Consider the following 21,817-nt stretch of genomic DNA (forward strand, 5'->3'; position numbering starts at 1 on the left):
CAAAGGAAAGGAGTCTCAGCGATCCCAATCAGTAGTGATTTCTGACGCAGTTCAGGCATTGGTGATCTCAGTGGCTGATTCAGGGTTAAGCCAGGGTTATCCCCCGATATATAAGTGGCCGAGATCTTCTCTCTCTCCGTGTCAATCTATGGTATTCCGTATCCGTGGTATCCTCCGCTGCAGTCAAACAAAGTTGTTGGGCCTTCTTACAAGGTTCGTCAGTCTCTTCCCTCACCGCAGTCTCTCTCGTCGCTTCCAGTCGGATTAATAGTTGGAATTCTTCCTCAGGTGCAGTATGCCAAGCGGTATCCTATCTTCGTCCGGCCTTTAGGTGATATATTCGAATAAAGTGAGCTATCTGGGCAGAAATCCCCTGGGTAGGAAAGAACTAGGTGTTGATTCACCTGGCCTGGCTATCTTTGAAGACCAAGAAAGATGGATATTGCAGCGCTTACTGATTCAATCACAGCTGATACGCATTCATTCAATTGCAGCTACTTCGAAAAGCCTATGTAAAGGGCCCGGCTTCCCAGCACGAACGTCTTCTCTTTCTCTCTTGCCGATTCCGAACTCCTGGCCGACTAAAACCAAAATAGAAATGCAGTTGATCTTCTTGCAGCTGAGAGAGATACTGGCATTGAATGAAGCTGATTCCCCCTTCCTTATTGGAAAGAAATCAGTCTCACCATATTTGATCATCCCCCGCCTCTCTCTCAATCTGATACGCGGGTAGCCCTCTCAATTGATCCCTCTTGCTTGTGTCGGGGAGAAGTGGTTGCTTCGCTTCCTTAAGTAGAGTGCCAAGAGCTTGTAGAGAGCTATCAATCATTCTGCATTCACTCAGTTGACTAAGATTCAACCATTTTTTCTTGAGAGATTGAATAACCAAAATGAAGTACCCAAGCGCGGGATGAGCCTTTCTTTAGGGATTCCACCTTTAGGGATTCCACTTTCAGGTGCGGGACTTCCTCTTGATGCAAGGTTTTGCCAAGAATCTGCTTTTACTGTTCACGACTCCGATCTTCTTTAATGGAGAAAGGCGTTGACACATGACTGCATTTCAATGCTTTAACTCTTTCAGTACGTGGAAGAACCTTCTTTGCTCAGCTGATTAGCTTTCCTTCCTGCCGGACCGATCCCAACAGTAGCCGATCCTAGCCCAGGGAATGAGACTGACGTTTACTATCAGAAGTGAGCCAAGCTACCTTCATACTAAAGAACTTATAAGTGTTGAGACTCAAAGTCAGGAAGGACTCCACCTATACCTATCTAGCTATCCATTTTAGAGCTGTAAATAGAAGAAAGCTACAATCTCATAAAGCTTGCAGGCAAGGCATTGAAAACAAACCTCCGCTCTTGGCTAGCATCCAGACTGCCTTAGTTAGCTACATCCCTCAGGGTTTAACAGCCAGAAAGTCACGCAGCGAGCTATCAAACAATCGTGAACTCCATAAAGCAAATATGTCTGATTAGTCCTTCTACAGTAGGCATTAGTTTCTGTTTAGTTTAAGAAAAAGAATTACGAAATACTCATGGTAACCCTGAAAGCAAATGAAATTAGTCATATTATCTGTAAACATATTGAAGAATAGAGAAGAAGAAATTGTAAATACCGGTATTGTACTTCAAGTAGGCGAGGGCATTGCTCGTATTTATGGTCTTGATGAAGTAATGTGGAATTAGTCGAATTGGAAGAAGAGGGTACTATAGGCATAGCTCTCAATTTAGAATCAAATCATTTTGGTCTATTATTAATAGGTGATGGTTTGCTGATACAGGAGGGAAGTTCCGTAAAAGCAACGGGAAGAATTGCTCTGATACCATACCAATACCTGTAAGCGAGGCTTATTTAGGTCGTGTTATAAACGCCCTGGCTAAACTAAACTGATGGGCGAGGTTCAATTGCTGCTTCTGACTCTCGGTTAATTGAATCAATCCCCCTGCCTCGTATTATTTCGAGACGTTCCTTCCGTATATGAGCCTCTTCAATCAAACAGGACTTATTGCTATTGATGCGATGATTCCTATCGGACCGGGTCAGCGAGAATGAATTATTGGGGACAGGCAGACCGGTAAAACTGCAGTAGCCACGGATACGATTCTGAATCAACCAACAAGGATGTATGTAATATGTGTTTATGTAGTGGTCAAAAAGCCTCTTCTCTGGCTCAAGTAGTTACTACTTTACAGGAAAGGGGGGCAATGGAATACACTATTCTAGTAGCCGAACTAGCGGGGTGGCGGATTGATTGATTCTCCGGCTACATTACAATACCTTTACCCTTATACAGGAGCTGCTTTGGCTGAATATTTGATGTACGTAAACCAACACACTTGAATCATTTATGAGGATCCCTCCAAACAAGCACAAGCTTATCGACAAATCTCGCTTCTTCGCCCCTTCCCCTTTCTTGAACTGTAAACTAAGACGTCAGATGAATGAGAGAGATTGAACTCGGTCTTCATGGCTTCGCCCCTTCCCCGGCTTACTTAATTCCCTTTACTGGAAAGAAAAGAAGAAAATCAGACTCAACGAACCCAAAAGAGCTACTGAACCTGAACTGATATTCCCTGCACTTTATACAGGAGAGTCATTAAATCCTTCACCTATTTCTTCTTTCACCTATTAATTGTCGGAAGGAAAGACGAAAGATTCATTCTTTAACTGATCATTCTCTTTCACCTGCAAAGATCATTAAGAAATTGATTCTATCCTATATGACTGTTAAAGTTCGTAAGAGGTTTTTCCCTTAATAGCTGCAGAGGAAATCAAAGAAATTCTATCTTTCCCCTATTTTTTGGGTATCGCTCTTTTTCCCTTAATAGCTGAAGCTGAAAGAAAAGAAATTCTATCTTTCCCGTATTTTAGGGGTATTTCTCTTTTTCCCTTAAGGAAAGCAGCTGAAAGAAATTTTTTTCTATCTTTCCCCTATTTTTCGGGATAAAATCCCGGTATTTAGGGCAGAGGTAATGTTGAAGTCAATCCTTCAGATTCATGAGAGTTAACTGTCAGTCAATCCTCAAGATTCATGAAACTGTAAACACGACTTATTCATTCGTCATCGTTCACTGGAAGGAAAGACTATCGATTCATGAGACAGTCAATCCTCTCTCTTCCTTCTTTCTCTTTCTCTGATCCTCAAGATTCCTTCTATCTTTACCCTATTTTTGGGGATCAAATCTAGTCAAGGTAATTACGTATTAAGGAAAGACGAAACTCAAGAGGAATGAGACAGATTGAACTCTTTCACTCGGGTTTCACTATTCTTGAACTGTAAACTCTGTCTTCGTCTTTGCTCCTTCAGTTGCCAAGTCAAGAGTCCGGTCCGAACAAAGGCATTATATGCAAATTCAAGCTTTCTTTCCCATTTAACCATTCAAGGCAACTTATACCACTTAGTAGGACCTTCTGGCTTAGAGGAGACCTTCCATGGTTGATATATCTTTCTTTCTTCCGAGACTGTCTGGTTATCCGGGAACTGGCTTAGAGGAGACTTTCCATGGTGGATATCTTCCGAGACTGTCTGTTTATCCGGGAATGTGACTCTTTGTTTCCCAGTCCTTATAAGGAGGAGTACAATGTCCGAATGTTCGATCGATGCTACTGTCACTAAGGGAATAGCTCCTTAATTCCTTCTTGTCTCGCTCGCTTACTTAGGCTTTCTTTCTTCCTTCCCTTTTTTCTCGACTAGTTCATGCAATGGGATGAGTTTCTGTCCTGCCCCTTTCTTTGGGGGACCTAGTTGCTTTCTCCAAGTGAGTTTGGTATTTAGTAGCGGAGCGGGCAATAAGAACCTTTCTTGCGGAATCCAATCCATCACAACGAAAAAGACTAGCTTCGGGTTTCTCTCTCCCCGCCATAGAGATGGAAGATTTCTAGATCGAGGTTGCCACATCAAAAAGTAATGCTTAGAGGAACTTTTCGATGCACAGTCGGGGTAGGCTTCTCTGATTGCAACAATCGCGATATTCCCTTTGCTTGCCTTTTAGGAGTAGAAGCTGCACTGTTTGTTTGCCTTTTTTTGATGGTTGGTTGGGAAGACTTCGCAACAGGTCCTACGTGGATGCCCGGCAGCTTCAACAATTCTTTGAAAGGCTCTACTTATACGGTAGCCGCCTTCTAACATCGAGTTCACTCACCCATGCCCTTGGCTTACCTACCCGCCCGATTGGCTTTCAGCTTTCATCTCCTAATGTCAGAAAAGGTGTGTGTTCTATTGCATTCTTTTAGATATCCACGTGTGAGACTTTCATTCATTTAAGGAGCTTCTCAGCAGCTAAGGGCTTTGGGAGGCCGGGAAGGGCAGAATATACTACTATAGGGGCTTCCACTTCTCTTTTCAAAAGGAGAACTAAATTCAAGGGGTATTCCAATCCTCTGGAAAAGAAGAAAGCAGCACTTTAGTGATTCAAAGTTCTTTACTAACTCAGTGTCGATCTCTAAACGCCTAATTAATCTCACGAATGGTTAAGAAAGCAAAGTTCACTCTCAAGCTAACCTGTGGATGCGGGCTCCACCTCTTTCACCTTTCTTTTAATGGGAGCTAGTTGAGCTTTAGCGGGCATACCTGTGTGGGGCATTCTTCGAGGAGAAAGGCATGTCCTCGTCTTGGTCCAGTAGTTGAGCTTCTTTTCACCTAACCGTCTGCCTTCTTGTACTGATGTTTCTGTCTTGTTTCGATTTCCCAGACATCAGTGATTTGGAACATTACTTAGGCTATCCCTCGGTTTTTGAATGTAGGAAGATTCCACCATAAGGGGATTACCGGTCTACTAGTATGATTGTAGGAGACTCTTCTTATTGGTCAATCAAGCTTGAAAGACTGACTCTTGCGGGGACAGAAGTGGGGGCTTTTTCGGGTTATTAATGTTAACCGCCAACAACCTTCTGTGCTTGCTATAAATCAGTCTTTCTTCTCAAACCAAACACTACTCCCATCCGAGTGACATAAGCCTTTCCCTGCAGGAAGATCAAAAGTCAAGGTCTTCAATAGTAGTATAGTAGGGAACATCTCACAACCAGCAAGCGTATTCACGTCAACATTGACGCAAGCGAAGGAACGAGTGAGCCGATTCAAGTAAGGGCGTCCGTGTAACACATATCAAAGCGTCTGTTGCCAAGCCTAATATCAATCAGATATATCTGTCCTGTGTTAGCTGCCTGCCCACGACATGGGTTGGGCTTAGAGTCTCTTTCTTGTCTGTAGTAGGTTTCTGAATATCTCTCCTTTGAATGGCGTAGATCTTCGTAGTACCAGCGGGTCAGGATCGGCATATGGGCAAGAAGAACAAGTCTTCCTTTCCTGTCAGTAGCCGGGTAACGAAACGACCTTAGGAGCGATCGCCAAGTCTATGCATAATACTATGTGTTAATCTGAGGGCTAAAAAGCGCGGTGACAAGATCTTTCTCACTTCTATGCTTTTGCTGCTTTCTTAGATGCTTACAAAAAGGAAGTCTTTAGACTGACTGTGATATGAACCAAGGGACATCAATCATACAATATACTTCAATGAAGATGTGAAGAAAAGGTTGTCAAAATTATCAGAAGATGTTTCAATTCTGCTACATTGAAGAAGAATAAAGTTTGATTGTTTTAAATTCTGGGTGGGTTACAATTTAGAGTAATTTAGAGTTATTGTATTTTAAGACTTTTTATTTACTTTAGGTTACAATTACATATTTAGGTTACAATTACATAATGGCTAATTATGGCCATTAAGTATGAATGTTACCACTCTTGGAATGCCTTTAATAGTTTCATTTTTTAGGCTATATAAAGCCGTGTATGTTGTATTTGTAAGCAGACTTGGAAAATATATTAAAAGAAGCATTTGTGCTTTTCTTTAGCCAATGTCTAAGTTTCTTTGCAATTCTATATAGTTTAGATTGCATGTAGAATCATTCAAGCTCGACATGATCAATCTTGCTTGTGGAGTGATTCGAATCTCAAACAAGTGTTTGAGATATTTGATCAACAAGAGTCATTCAAGCTAGACATGATCGATCTTGCTTGTGGAGTGATTCGAATCTCAATCAAGTGTTCTTGCCTTGAGATATTCGATCAACAAGGTAATCCGAATCTTATTCCCCTTGTATTGATTCCTTATCTTATCATTTGGTATCAGAGCTTCAGGCTCAAGATCGGATATATGCTTTCTTTGCGTTTCTTCTCAATTTGATTTTTATTTATTTTCATCTTTTTAGTTTTTTAATCGACCCAGAGTTCAAAATTCAATCTTTGCTCTATTTAAAATTTTGAGAGGTGAGAATGTTGTGGTCAGATGCCACTCCTTACTTAACCTTTTAGAATTCTCATGCAGTGGATTTTCTGATTCATTCCATTTCAATAAGAAATTACCTCGCCTTTTAGACGGTTATATGTGAGAGGCTGTACTTTCAATTAGAACATAGAAAGAGGGACCGACCTGGTGGGGCATGAACACCAACCAACCTAATCCGGATAAGAAGTAGGCGCTAGTTACCCTTCTAGATGAAAGATGTGAATGAGGGAAGCAATGCTATTCGAGTCGAATTGAAAGCAAAGCCTCCTTGCAACTTTCTTGCCTTGTGGCATCGCATTCTGTATAAGGTAAAAGCTTTCTCTACTGTCTTTAGAAGGCACTCTTTTTTGCCTCTGCGACCCGTTGGGATTCCCAAAAACAATAGGATAAACTTCAAAATCGACTAGCTCTAGGAGCACCTCCTTCGGACCCTCTCTTTTTTCCCTTCATTCTCAGCTCCCATTCTCATTCCTTTTCTTTGAACAAATCGGGGAGAAATAGAAGATCTCATTCACCCTTTGCCCGGAGGCTTCCCTTGGACTGGAACAAAGACAGGTGTTTTCTCAACATAACATACGAGAAGAATAAACAAGATTGAGGCTCTTTTCGAGAAGAAAACCTCTCCCCGCGTAACGAAAAGTTAGCTTAACGAGTGAAAGCGTTTTCTGACCCTGCTGGGATTAGCTGATATGAATGAATTGATCCTTCCCCGGTGGTCTAACCGAATAAAATCCTTTCCTTCTTGGTTTTGTAGAAAAACCTTTCCTTTAGACGGAATCATACCAGCGAAAGGAGATGATGATTTAGCCAAGTGCTTAGCTCCCACTTTTGAAGCTAGGGGCCTAACATCAACGCTAATCGAAAGACAAAGACCCGCCTTCATCATAAAAAGGCCTTGTCCGCTCTCCTTTCCCTCTGCTTCGTTGACGTTTTCTACGCTCTCCTACCCCCTTAAACAATGGCTACTTTGAAAGCTCCCCTCGCTCCACCACTAGATGAGATGATGTCCAGCTAAAAGATCCTCTCCTTCTTCTTAGTAAAGGAAGCAAGTCTGCTCTTAGCCTCTAAGTCCGCTTCCCAGTCAGCTTCCGAGTCAACGAGAATAGGAAAGGGTATTATGGTCTGAATCTCAGGCATACTCAAAGGTAACTAGGGGTAAGTCTTTCAAATCCTCCAAGTGAGACGATCTAAAGCCTGCGATGCCTATTCATTGATTTTTGATTAATGGAGTAGTCTCCGTGCCTTCGTTTCATCTTCCTAACCACTAGTAGAGGGAGGCTCCCAAGGAGCAGTAACAGGTAACCATAGGGCGAGGGTAACCGAAGGGGTAGTTGCCTAGTAGCCAGCTGACTTACGAGTACCAGCAGCACTGACGGTTACGCTTTCCTTATGCCGATTCTTATTTCTAACAAGAGAAGGCTCCGCAATTGCCTGCTCCTTTGACACCCTATCCTATTCCGATTGCGAGAAGCTCGAGAGAAGGCTCCGCAATTGCCTGCTCCTTTGACACCCTATCCTATTCCGATTGCGAGAAGATCGAGTAGGACAAAAGTCAGCAAGGCACGTACGGGACGGAAGTCAGACTTGGCTTTAGTAGAGAGGGATGAAATCGATTCCTTTGCTCTGGCGTTGGAGGGACTCCGTCTTGCGTTCCCCTTTTTATCCCGTGGACATTCGTAGTGGGGCTTTGAGTTCATTCCTCCTTAGCCGGGAGGGCACTCTTTCCCCTTGAGAGCTTTCAGTTTAAGTAAGAAGGTGATCCATAATCAATGGAATTCGATGCTGCTTCGAAGATGCTCTTTCCCTAACGAGTCCCCTATACATCCTGATCGCTCTAGGCTGTCTTGTAAGACTTCCCCTACATAGTCGGATCCACTAAGCCTTACAACGAGTTGGGGATTCACCCTCTCTTCCGGCCCCGTGTGGACCCTTAGAATGCAAATCCATACAAGGAATGGCTTCTCACTTTCCATCCATGAACTCTGACTAGTTCACATTTATTCATGCTCAGATTATACCTCATGCTGGGCCTTTTAGAAGGTTTTGCCTTATTTAGGCACATCCAACCAATCAATCCCCCTTCCCGAGAGCTAAGGTAAGGTAGTTGGAAAGGAAGCAGGCAAGGATCGTTCCCTAGAATGAGCTTGAATAGGGCTTCTTACCGCCCGCCCTTCACTATCAATCAGCGTCATATAGATATGCTGCTGACGAGACATTAGGGGAGTTGACTTTGGTCATTCGAAGGGGGATGAAGGTCGCAAGGTGGGATTGACCAACAGGATAGATTGTATGGGCTATTTGCCTTAACAACTGAATCAGTAGTATCAGCTACTCAATGAGAGGAGACTTTCGGGCGTTCTAACTCCCGTTCTAACGCTTAATCCGTTACAGCAACTGAAAAGAAAGATAGAAGAATGAAATGCGCAGACAAGCTCGCTTTAGGTGGGAACTCAAGCCATTCTACTTCGGGACAATGGGAAACTAGTCTCATGGCTGCATGCTCTTCTTCCCGATCCCGATTTCCGAGTTATATAGCCTGGATGGGAGCTTTCAAATACCTCTCTTATACAGCTCCTTGTTCTATTTGAGTAGCTTGGTTTGGTTAGCAGCTTGGCATGAGTAGCTTGGAGTTTAGTAATTGCTTAGGACTTGCCTGTAGTAAAGCCTGCAGTTATAAGGCTTTGGGGGTAAGCACGCAAGCAGCATTTGATGTGGGAGTCAAGGCAAAGAAAGAAAGGGTGGGTATTGAAAGAATAAATGAATAAGGGTCAAATTGAAAGCTCACAAGAAGCGTCTTCTGCGTGCTAGGCCTACCATAGAGGAAAAGCTGTCTTTGATTGGCCGTTGAAAACAGAGGGCGATCCAGTCCAAAACATAGTTATGCCTTGAGCTCCTCAGGAGTGTACTCTGCGGTCTAATTATGCTTAATGAGATAGTCTATCAACTTGGCTTAAGAACCTTCAGATCGTCAAAGGAACTTCTCAAGGTACCGTTACCGTAAAAAAAGCCTATTAACGAGGACCACATTAGAGTCTATATCAAACCAGTCTTCGCACTTGGATAGGTTGTCCAAGACCACTTGATTGGGGACAGACAGTAGTATCCTATCTTGTGATGCCTAGAGGACAAGAGCTCGTTCAGAAACTCATTCATCAACCGAAGAAGCAAAAGAGAAAGGGGAGTGGAATGAATCTGAGAAAAGGAACGAATCCGAGTTTGAAGATGCGACTAGGAACTCAAAGTCGAGGTTCGAAGAAGATGCTCACAGGATTGGCAATGAAGCTCAGTCTGAGTCTGATTCTTCTGAGTGAAGAACTCTCATAGTGATTTTCTTAACTATTGAAATCGCGTGAAGGAAGAGAAGCTAAGGCGAGGGGAGGGGCATAAAGTAGTAGCTAGAGTTGGCAATGGAATTGTGAGACCGAGTTTACAAGGCGAACGAGCGAAAGCGGCTCGAACCATAGCGAGAGGAGTGAAAAAACCGCTCGACCAAAGGGAGAGGAGTGAGGTCTTGTCATAGTTTGAGATGAAAGTTTTTGTAAGATGTCTCAGTTGATTCAGTTGCAAGGGAATCTTCTTCAAGCGGAGGTGCTGAGATACTCAACTAAGCAGTCCTTTCCCTCGACGGAAACCTCTTTCATCACAGTCTTGTAGGAGAACTTGCCCAAAGGTTCATTCCTTCCCTACCCTATTGGATAGGTGTGTTGACAAAGGAAGTAAAACAAGAAGGGGCACATTGCTAGAAGGACAAATTCCCACTCTTAGCATTACTGAATGCAAGGTTAGCGTCCTACCTTCTTCTTGATTTTCCCCCTACCTAAGCTAAGTGGAAAAGAGAAGAAAGACCAGATACCAGAGAATCAACCAAAACTGGGAAATCACCAGAAGAAGCTAGGGGTTTCAAACGAAACTGATGGACAACCAAGAGATGATTTTCCTCAACAGGAAGAGAATGAGGTAGCTCAGCATCTAGCTCAGTAGCAGCGAGAGAGGAGTCTACTAAAGGAGTGAAGCTCAGTCATATACCCTAATAGTTCGTATTCTACTCTTCGATCTATCTTCCGGTTAAGATAAGGAAAGCGGGGAATCTACTAAACGAATAAGTGTGCAGTATTTCTGATAAGATAAGGAACCAACTACAAGGGGAATAAGATTCGGATTACCTTGTTGATCGAATATCTCAAGGCAAGAACACTTGATTGAGATTCGAATCACTCCACAAGCAAGATCGATCATGTCTAGCTTGAATGACTCTTGTTGATCAAATATCTCAAACACTTGTTTGAGATTCGAATCACTCCACAAGCAAGATTGATCATGTCGAGCTTGAATGATTCTACATGCAATCTAAACTACATAGAATTGCAAAGAAACTTAGCCATTGGCTAAAGAAAAGCACAAATGCTTCTTTTAATATATTTTCCAAGTCTTCCTTACAAATACAACATACATGGCTTTATATAGCCTCAAAATCAAACTAGTAAAGGCATTCCAAGAGTTGTAACATTCATACTTAATGGCCATAATTAGCCACGATGTAATTGTAACCTAAAGTAAATAAAATGTCTTAAAATACAATAACTCTAAATTGTAACCCACCCAAGATTTATAACAATCAAACTTCATTCCTCTTCAATGTGGCATGAATTGTTTGATAATTTTGACAACATTTTCCTTCACATCTTCATTGAAGTATATTGTATGACTGATGTCTCTTGGTTCATATCATTCTCCACTTCTTCAAGAGGATTCGTCCTCGAATCTATTTGTGTAACTTTGCTGCAAAAAATAAGTTATGGAAATACGACGGACCTCACAACACTCTCTCAAGAGTATATGCTCAAGGAATTTTAGGCCACTCTGTTTGCACTCATTTACACAAATGAAGCTCTCATTCTCACCTCTCAAATTTTTTAGTAGAGCCCAGATTGGATTTTTTATTTTGGATCGATTAAAAACTAAGAAGATAAAAAAACAAATTAAAAAGAAACGCAAAGAAAACATATATCCGATCTTGAGCCTGAAGCTCTGATACCAAATGATAAGATAAGGAACCAACTACAAGGGGAATAAGATTCGGATTACCTTGTTGATCGAATATCTCAAGGCAAGAACACTTGATTGAGATTCGAATCACTCCACAAGCAAGATCGATCATGTCTAGCTTGAATGACTCTTGTTGATCAAATATCTCAAACACTTGTTTGAGATTCGAATCACTCCACAAGCAAGATTGATCATGTCGAGCTTGAATGATTCTACATGCAATCTAAACTACATAGAATTGCAAAGAAACTTAGTCATTGGCTAAAGAAAAGCACAAATGCTTCTTTTAATATATTTTCCAAGTCTTCCTTACAAATACAACATACATGGCTTTATATAGCCTCAAAATCAAACTAGTAAAGGCATTCCAAGAGTTGTAACATTCATACTTAATGGCCATAATTAGCCATGATGTAATTGTAACCTAAAGTAAATAAAATGTCTTAAAATACAATAACTCTAAATTGTAACCCACCCAAGATTTATAACAATCAAACTTCATTCCTCTTCAATGTGGCATGAATTGCTTGATAATTTTGACAACATTTTCCTTCACATCTTCATTGAAGTATATTGTATGACTGATGTCTCTTGGTTCATATCAATTTCATTATTCTCTGAACTTCTTCATCAAGTAAGTCAACTTTGATCTTTTTCCTAGCAGCTAGCATCTCTGGGCTACCCGATCCATCAGTAAACGAGAGGTCGAAAGTCTCGACCATTGAGATCTTACTTTGATTTTGATACGGAAAATCTCTAACCATAGAAATAAGAAAGAGGACTTGATGCCCCGAGTCAAAAGCTAATTGATTTCATAGTTGAAACCATGTCAGTATAACCTGCTTCAGTTGCTTTTGCTTTGTGCTCTTCTCTTCTTCCCGACCCTGAAATGCGGGAAGGTAGTCTATGTTAACCTGGAAACTCTGCCTCTGTGAGCCTTTTTTCTTTCCTTCTGGTCTAGCGGCATAAAGGCTGCTATGCCTTCTCATATATCAATCGAATGTTAGACCTCATCTCATCAAGAAATAGCGTCTCGTATATAGACTCACCCTTCAGACTATCAGTTCCTTGCTTTCCCCTGTCCTGGGTGGGGCTTTGTTTGACTGGCTTGCTTTCGTGCTTGATGGAAGATAGGTGTCAGGCTCATAAGGTTTATCCTATAATTCTAATAAGGTGAAAACTCATCATCAAGGCGGTTTTCTTTCTAGTTCTACTGTCGAAGAACTCACTTGCGGGACGGACAACCTACCTAATTAAGAAAGTTGACTTCCTCCAAACAGCATGCATCTCAGATAAGGAAGAGCAAACTACAACGACTGACAGGTGAACTCAAGATCTCTATCTTACTCCGGAGGAGGAGTGAAGTGATTAGAAAGACCTAACCTTTGACTAAACATCGACATCGAGTCAATTACACATAGCAAGCATATAAGGCAACTTCAAAAGAAGCTTACTTAATAAAGAAAAATAGATCATTGGATAAATCGGTCAAAAGCCGCCTCTACAGCCTTTCCTTCTCCATCCACCTTGGGAGTCAAACCACCTTGTTTGGGTTGGGAGTCAAAATGGATCTAAAGACCTTGGTAAATGCACCAATCGTTCCGACCTTCCTTACATGTCCTTTCAGGGTGACCAGCCCGCCTCCTTCTTCGGCCTTCTTCTCGCCTTGCGGTGACAGCACCAGCACCACATGCTGACTGTGAGACTGCCTTAGTGCAAGAAATACCTGAAATGGGTGCACGAACTACCAGAAATGGACCTTCAATAGAGCGAGCTTTTCCTAGCCTTTTCTTGGGATCGATTTTTCATGATCGGAAACATTGAGATGCCAAAAAAGTCCCATGCCTTTCCGGACCAACCAACCCGGCCCTCGAAAGTCTCTATGCATTTTGGGAGCTGGAGCAGTCAAAGAATAAAAAAGAATAAGATGTCAGTATTGAATAGTCTAATTGATTGAAGAAGAAAATGAAAGATTAATTATAATAGTCTACAGGAAGGAAAGAAGAAACAGAAAGATTAACGATCCTTTTTTACAGTTGAAGAATAAAGGGAGAGGAAAGAAAGATGACTGAGAGTGAACTCCGGAACCTGAACCTGACCCTTTAGTAAATGAATGAAGAACCTTTACTGTGTTTGATTGAAGAAGAAAATGAAAGATGAAGGAAAGACGAAACGAAAGAAGAATTAGACAGAATAGAACAGGACTATTACTGATGAACCAGATTGAACGGTAAAGTGGCTGAGCACCTTTACGATGAATGATCCTGTAAAGACCATGAATTAATTAATTCTATCCACATATATTGTAAAACAGTAAAAGGGGTTTTTCCCTAACAGCTTCAGCTTCAAGAAAAGAAATTCTATCCAGCATAGGGGTAAAACAGTAAAAGGGGTTTTCCCTTAATAGCAGGAGCTTCAATAAATTATTTTCTATCTAGCATAGGGGTAAAACAGTAAAAGACCTTTTTCCCTTAATAGCTGCAGCTTCAAGAAAAGAAATTCTATCTTTCCCGTATTTTTGGGGATAAAATTGATGCTTTACCCTGATTTCCCTCGGTAACTCGACTGTAAACACGAAAAAAACAAGAATTCTCCTATCTATCCCCCATTTTTAGGGATAAAAGTCTATCTTTACCCTTCTTTCCCTCGGTAACTTTCCTGTAAACACTCAAAAAACAAGAATGATCCTATCCTCCCCCCTATTTTTAGGGATCAAACTCTATCTCTCCCTTATTTTTTTGATTAAAATCCCGGTATTTAGGGCCGAGGTAATTCATAAGTCAATCCTCAACTCAACAAGAATTCTCGTTCACTGTCAGACTGATTAGACTGATCCTACTGATTGAACTCATGAGACTTCCCTTCGCTACTGAACCTGCCTTCCCTTTCACCGATATTCCCTTCCCTTATTGATGGAGGTAAAGCATATTCTTTCAATTCATTCAATCCTGAACCGTAACAAAAACAGGAGAGGATAGTCAAAAAGGGGTAAAGCTCCTTCCCCTTATACTCAATATACTAGACCTATTTCCTATTTCTTCTTTCACTGTAACCGAAGAAAATGAAGAAAGATCAGCTCATTCACCTCGTCCTTATTCCTTCTCCTTCACTCGCTATCGGTCTGGTCTCATGGCTTCGCTCCTTCACCTGGGTAAAGCTGCTTCGCTCCCTTCTTTCATTCAGTAGCTCTTTTCTTTCCTTTCCCTATCGGTCGAAATGTGGAGATACCTTTACCGGCACCTGTTAGCTCTGTTCGGCATGGGTTAGCGACATAAAGTGCGAATCAAAGTTCATCGGGCCATTCCTTTTCTTCGACAACTGAACTATCATCACCGTTCTTAAGCCTAGTGTGGTCATATGCAAAATCTTGCTAAGCTTCATTCTACAAGCATTCCTCTATTTGTATACATTTTGAAGGTATATGGATTCCGGATCATAAGGTAATTTCTTCTGCGACCGATGTGACCGAAGATTGAATTGGTACCAACGAACCAAGAACTGATGGAATTGATGATTTGAACAGGGTGCGGAAGAAGAAAGAAAAAGGTATAGAGGCTTTAGATAAAGATAAAGGCTGGAAAGAGAAAGGTAGAAATCGAGTTCCAAAAGGAATGGACTCCTCAGAGGGGGTAGGAGAACTCAGCTAAGTCAGAAAGTCTTTCTAGCGAGGAGAGCGCAGAGTTAGTTATAGCAATTTCACTCTTTTCCTAAGTCAGGGGTATTCCTCAGATTTTGAATAGCCAAGGTCTTTTGGTCTAGGGCAATAAAGAGTTCTGATTGGTAATAGATAGGAGGGATAGGTTTTTCTTGCTCAACCGGGAATCTTGCCTGACCCCGAGCAAGGGCCTAATTGACGTACGTACGTAAAGGGAAGGGTGGGGTAGGTCTTTCACTCTTGTTGTTACCTCAATAGATGAGTGAAGCGAAGGGACGAGACACCGATAGGCACGAGAGGAGTTCCATCCAGGAGGGAGAGCATGTAATTGAATGAAGAAAATCAAAACTACACCAAGCTATGGGTGCAATCAGTACATATGACTTGGCTATCGGCCTGTCCTTTTTCGCAAAGCTTGGCTAAAACTTATTTGCCTAAATATTGGCTAGCTCAGAGAAAAATTCCAGCTAGTCAAAGAAGGTGGTCCTGAGCAGATGATCTTCGGATTCCATAACAGCACGTCCGGCGGCTATTCAAATGGATCCTGTTCCTACCCGCTTGCAACCCTGATTCGGAATGGAATCCTATCGACTGGCTACTTTTAGACCAAAAGGATTTGAGCCACTTTCACTATGCGAGGGCTTTGGTCTGCTTCCTTCTTTTCTTTTCAATCACAGGAAATGAATGATTCAATCTCGAACTGGGCCTGACTATTTAGTTGAAGTGAGAGTCAACTATCGAGGGTAGACATTTTGAGGCACTTTTTCAAGACTGCCGTCTTTGCTAGTTAGTAAGTGCATCGGAACGCTAACGGCGAGGTGCCAACTAACCTTTGTCCCTGGCCCTCAATCAATCAATGGGGCAAGAAGAGGGGAGAAGCTGACAGACCGAGGGGAAGGAGAAAGAAACAAACCAAACAAATACCTACCTATTTACCGAGAAAAAGAAAAGAGAGAGATAGTCAAACCAGAACCGATATTACCTGATGTGATTGTGAGTTAGTCTTTCACAGTAAACAAAGACGAAAGGAAAGAAAGAAACAAGAATGAGACAGAGTTTACAGTCTTTGAGGGAAGAGGAAATGAATGAAATCCTGACCGACCCTATTGATTCTTCTTCTTTTTCGGAAGGAAAGACTCAACCTTAAACTAAACCTTTTCCTATTTCACAGTGAAAGAAAGAAAGAAAGGAGACAGAGCATGAATGGAATTAGAGTTGACAGTGAAAGAGGGGAAAGAAAAGAAAGGAGATAGTCAGACCGGAACCTGAACCGGATGGGGTAAGTCAAAGACAGAGAGAATGAAAGAGAAGCAAGCGACTGAACCGATATGACCTTAACTACTTCCCCTGATGGAACTGGGTAAAGCATATTCTTTCTTCTGAGCCGGAACCTAACTATAAACTGATTGTCCTCTCCCTATTTTGTTGGTCATTTCAGTCAAACACAAGGGAAGGAAATAGGTCAAGCTATTTTACGGTCTCATTGCTGCCCTCGCTCCTCTCAAAAAGCATTACTGGCGAGTCAATTCTCTCCTGAACCTATCCAACTCTGTCTGAGTCTTCGCTACTGAACCGGAACCTGATTGAGCCTACCCTTTACAGTCTTTGAAGGGAGAGAAAGGAGAGTCAACTGATCAGAAGGGAAAGCCGAAAGAGAAAACCTTACCCTCTATTCCCGGACCATTCTTTCATTCTAAAGCAGCATTCTACGGAACCTCTAGTACATTACCTGAACTTTACGGGAGAGGGGAGTGAATGAATTAGCAAGTGAACCGGAACAAAAACTGGACAGGAAAGCAAAGAGATAGTGAGATTTTACAGGAGGAGAGTCCATTCATTGAATCCGGAACCGATATTACATATTACCTGATGGAACTGTAAACAAAGACAGACGAAAGCGAAAACCAGGACTATTCTTCAAAGACGAGGTAAAGCTGCGAAAAACAAATAGAATTAGAAGTCGAGTCAATGAAATCCTTTACAGGAGAGGAAAGAAATGAAAGGGGAAAGAAAGATGATCAGCTCATTCACCTATTTGCTTCGCTCCTGCCCCGATATTACTTGACCAAACAAACACCTATTTATCTTATTCATTCAATCCTGAACCTCATTCCCTTCTTTCTGTAGGTCTGCCCCTTCACCGGCGATATGACCTTCCCCGATTGAACGTGAAGTAGCTCTTTCTTTTCTTGAACGAACTGTAACCCCGAAAGATGAATTCTTTCTCTGATCTGATCCTTTCTTGAACTCGGTAAATAAATAGGCTGAGATTACTTACCTATAGGTCTCAGAATTCCATTGCCTGATCTTTCTCTTCTCTGATCTTGATCCTTATTCTGTTGCTATTCAATCCTGAACCTTTACAGTCGAGTCCATGAATTAGCAGCTTGACCTATTTACCTCTTACCTTATTTATTAAGATGAACCTGAGCCTCGGCTTCGCTCCTCCCCCTATCGGGCTCATTGCTTCGCTACTTCACTATTCTTGAGCAAGGTAAAGCATATATATGAAATGCATTCGAGTGAACTCCGGGGAACCTATTTATTCCTTCAAACACGAACAGAGTAAACAAAGACTCAACTCAAGAGTTTACGAGCTGAACTCAATCACTTGTCCCTGATTGAACAAGGTAAATAGGTAGTTCATTCAGTAGCTCTTTTCTTGAACTCGTTAAAGTGGCTTCCTTCGCCCCTTTTCCTCTATTGCCTTGCCTTCTTGAACAGTAGGTAAACTGCTGAACCTGTCGGTTTCACCCATTCATTGCCTGAACTACTGAACGAACTGAACTCATTCACCTTTTCCTATCCCTTACGGTCTCCTTCACTCCTGAACCAGATGGAACTCGGTCAAGCATATTCTATTTCAGTAGCTCTTTTCTTGAACTCGGTAATGAGGAAGTGAAGACGAAAGATTCCTTCTCCTTTACCTGAACCGATATTCCCTATTTATTCTTGAACTGTAAAAGAGAAATACTCAACTCCTTATTCTCCTGAACCTCTATTTATTCCCGTCCCTTCTTTCACACTTACTCTCCTATAAGAAACCAGAATGAGAGTTTACAGTCAGTCAAGACGAAAGGAAAAATGAATGAGACAGATTGCACTCGGGTTGAACTATTCTTTCACTGGGTAAATAGGTTAAAGGTTCTTTCTTTTCTTTCACAAGGTCAAGCTGCTTGCTGAGGATTGAATGTAATCTCTTGTAAACTCATGAACCTTCTTTCTTTTCCTCTCCTGTAACCAAAGACTGACCGAAAGATGAAGACGACTCTCAACCTTAAACCTTTTCCTGATTTCACTGTAAGAAAAGAAGAGGAAAGACTAAACTCAAGATGAATGAGACCTCACTCCTATGCTGCCTACTTACTCAACCGACAACCTTTTCCTGTAAACTAAGACTCAACGAAAGCAAGATTCATTCTTTAACCGATCTTTCTCCTCTGCCTATTTCTTCTATTCCTTCAAACACTAGGTAAAGCGGCTGGCTTCGCTCAATCACCTGTCCTTTCCAGTCGTCTCGGTCGAGCTAAGCTACTTACTCGCTCTTCTCTACACCCTGCATTGATTGGACTGATTGAACTCGGGTTGAACTATTTTAGTGTTTCTTCTCTTTTCTTTGCTCTCCCTTCTTGAACGAGGTAAAGTAGCTAATCTAATTCATTGACTCTCTCTCACTGTCAAAGATCAATACTGACGATTCATTCTCCCTTTCCTTCTTTCACTGGGTAAACTGTATGGGGGATTCTTCTTTCACTCCTGAACCTCTACAACTATCTCTCTCCTTCTTATTCTTTAACTAACTGATCTTTCTCCTTCACTCCGGAACAACCTATTTACTTACCCCGTAAATAAAGGGATATTAAATTCATTAGGAGCTTTGAAAGACTCAACTCAAGATTAATGAGAGTTCACTGTCAGGAAAGACTATCGATGAATCAATGATCGTTCACTGTCAGTAAATCCTCAAGAGAAAACCTGAACCGAAACCGACACCCTTTTCCTTCTTTCACGAGGCTCGGTAAAGCAGCTTAGCTTCTCTCCTGGACTGATTGATTGAACAAGGTCTCTTTTCTTTCTCCTTCACCTGTCGGTCTCACAGCTCGGTTGGTTCTTTCTCCTTCAAACACTCACTCTGCCTGAACTGTCAAAGAGAAAGACTCCTTTCCTTATTAATGATCCTCTCCCTTCCGGTCTCGCACTTCGTTCCTCTCCCTTCCGGTCTCGCACTTCATTCCTCTCCCTTCAACCTTTTCCTTCCCCTCGGCGCTGAGCTTACCTCATATTCGTATTTCTTCTTTCCTTGAACTGATTGAACTCGATAAAGCATATTCTCCTCTTCCCGCTCCCTGATTTCACTCGGTAAAGCGTATTCTCCTCTTCCCGCTCTTTTCTTTGCTCTCGCTTCAAAGACTCGATAAAGCTAGAAGAAGAACCTGAACCTTATACGATATTCCCTTTATAGTGAATGGAGAGGAAATTCATTAGCAGTAGCAGCTTTGAAAGACGAAAGCAACTATCAGGTAGACACGATTAATGAGACTGATTTACAGTTCAAGAAAGAGTCAATTCATTAGCTACTGAACCGATATGACCGGAAGGAGGTAAAGCAATTCCATTGCCTTCCCCTGAACTCCTTCTCCTATCTCTTTCTTCCCTTCGCTACTGAACCAGAAGGGCTGAAGAAGACAAAGACAAGATGAATGAGAGGAAAGAGACTGAACGAACCGATATGACCTTGCCTGAACTTTACAGTCGAGTAAATGAATTAGCTATTTCACCCTCACCTCTATAACCTGACCGGAAGGAAGGAGGTAAAGCCGCTGGATGAGAAGCTTCACTACTTGTTCCGTTATTGTCTCTATTTATGAATGAACTGTAAAGCAATTATGATCCGGACTAAGCCTGCCCCTTCACCGGGTACGGTAAAGTGTCTTCGCCCCTGAACCGGGTACAGTTTCGTGTCTTTGCCTCTTCGCCCTACGGGTCTCAGGGCTTCACCCCTTCACCGGGTACGGTTTCGTGTCTTCGCCTCTTCGCCCTACCGGTCTCAAGGCTTTGCCCCTTCACCTCTCTCGGTCTCACAATTCCATTTCCTTCACCAGATTTCACAGTAAGAAAAGAAGAAGAAAAATCAGTTCAAGCTCCTTCACCTTTCTTTATTCCCTTCCCAGATTAAACTGTAAACTAAACACTCAACTCAAGATTCATTCTTGATCTTCTCCGGAACTCAATCACTTTCAGAACTGTAACTGTAACCTCGATCTCTCTTGTCCTTTCTTTCACTCTTTCATTAAGGAAGGGGAAAGCTTTTTGATGGGAATATATCTATACTATAATAAACAGTGTGAAGTTATTGTGAGTGATTCTTTCACAGTAAAGACTCTCGATTCATTCTTGATCTTCTCCTTCACTGAACCTGATTTCACAGTAAGAAAAGAAGAAGAAAGAGAAAAGAAAACCAGAACTGGAACCTATCGGTCTCGTTGCTACGCTCCTCTCCCTTCTTTCAAAGACTGTAAACTCTCATTCATCCTTGAACGGTAAACTCTCATTCATCTTTCTTTCGTCTTTTTCAGAAACATAAGAGCTTGGAGACTGACCTACTCTTTTGCTTGAATTTGATTCTTTCTCTTCTCTTCTCTTTCTTGATCTTCTTTCTCCTTTCTTTCACTCACTCTTTCTTTTACTCTCCTGCAGCCAAAGTGATAGCGGCTGTAGCATCTACCGGTAATGTGTGTGTGGAAGAGGGTAAGCTTTCTATGTGGCTGGGACGTATCAACACCTTTTGCATCTTTCTTTGACTTTTCAAGACAAGATCGAGGAATAATATTGATTGTGTTGGGTCCTTAGGACTAGGATGGCCGAAGATCAAAACCTTTAATGTGCCAGGGAGGGGTTGATCATCGAAGCCAGGGCAATAACTCAGAAGGAATTTGAGCGGTAGCTAACAGCCACCTTCATTCATAGTCGATTCATTAGGGTCGTCACCTTCTACCCTCTCACTTGTTCTACCTCTTTAGGTGAAAGTATCAACCGTTTTCTTTGTCTCTTATCTTAAGCCGGGACTTCCTAAAGAAAACTGCAATCGTAGTTTATCTATCAACCACTAACAAGACCACTGAGATCATCGACTTAGCTCCCAAAGGTAATCCACCCGGCCCTTCCTTCCCCAACCTATACAAGGGGAAAGATAACGAAAGGGAGACAAAGTCCTAACTAAATCATCATAAAACAAGCTAAGCATTCCATCTATCATCTCAGTCGAGTCGATCCGATTCATTCGTTCTTAGTTTCTCGATAACGCAAGAGAGAACTTATGACTTCCCGGATGGAGAGGGATTCGAACCCCCGGTATTCCTATCAATACTTCGGTTTTCAAGACCGACTCTTTGAACCGCTCAGACATCCATCCCCTTCGCGCTTCGCCCGCCCTATCATCTATGCGCTGGCAGGTAGGGGCTTATCCATGTGATTCGCTACGCTTGCTTGTGGCTATCGGCGGACTGACTCTATTGCCTGCCGGTTCACTTTTCCGGTAGTACGAATCGCTACGCTTCGCTTGTTTCTATTCTACTCTATATGGGAATATGCACCTTGGTTGGTTGCTGCGCTCCTTGCGGGTTAGGAACAAGAGAGTGAAGAACGAATGATCCTCCAAATGGAGTGATTTCGTCCGACTCAAGCGAGTGAGTGAAAAGCGTGGCAAGAGAGCGAGTTCGACTCGCGAACGATCAGCAAGTGAAGGACCGATCCTTTTGCGCTAGTACTGTACTGTTGCGAGACTGGTATACTATACTTTTCGGCTCACAAGCAAGATATAGACTGCCAGTTGCC

At 42.1% G+C, this 21,817-nt stretch overlaps 1 non-coding gene across 1 annotated transcript; it reads right to left on the reverse strand.

The window, feature by feature from the left end:
- Positions 1–21,308: 21,308 nt before the first annotated feature.
- Positions 21,309–21,395, reverse strand: TRNAS-UGA (transfer RNA serine (anticodon UGA)). Its single transcript has one exon. It is a non-coding gene; the product is annotated as a tRNA-Ser (tRNA).
- Positions 21,396–21,817: the final 422 nt, after the last annotated feature.

The sequence above is a fragment of the Cucurbita pepo genome, chromosome 6 (genome assembly GCF_057944985.1).
Source record: "Cucurbita pepo subsp. pepo isolate OVF chromosome 6, ASM5794498v1, whole genome shotgun sequence".
Taxonomy (NCBI): Eukaryota; Viridiplantae; Streptophyta; class Magnoliopsida; order Cucurbitales; family Cucurbitaceae; genus Cucurbita; species Cucurbita pepo.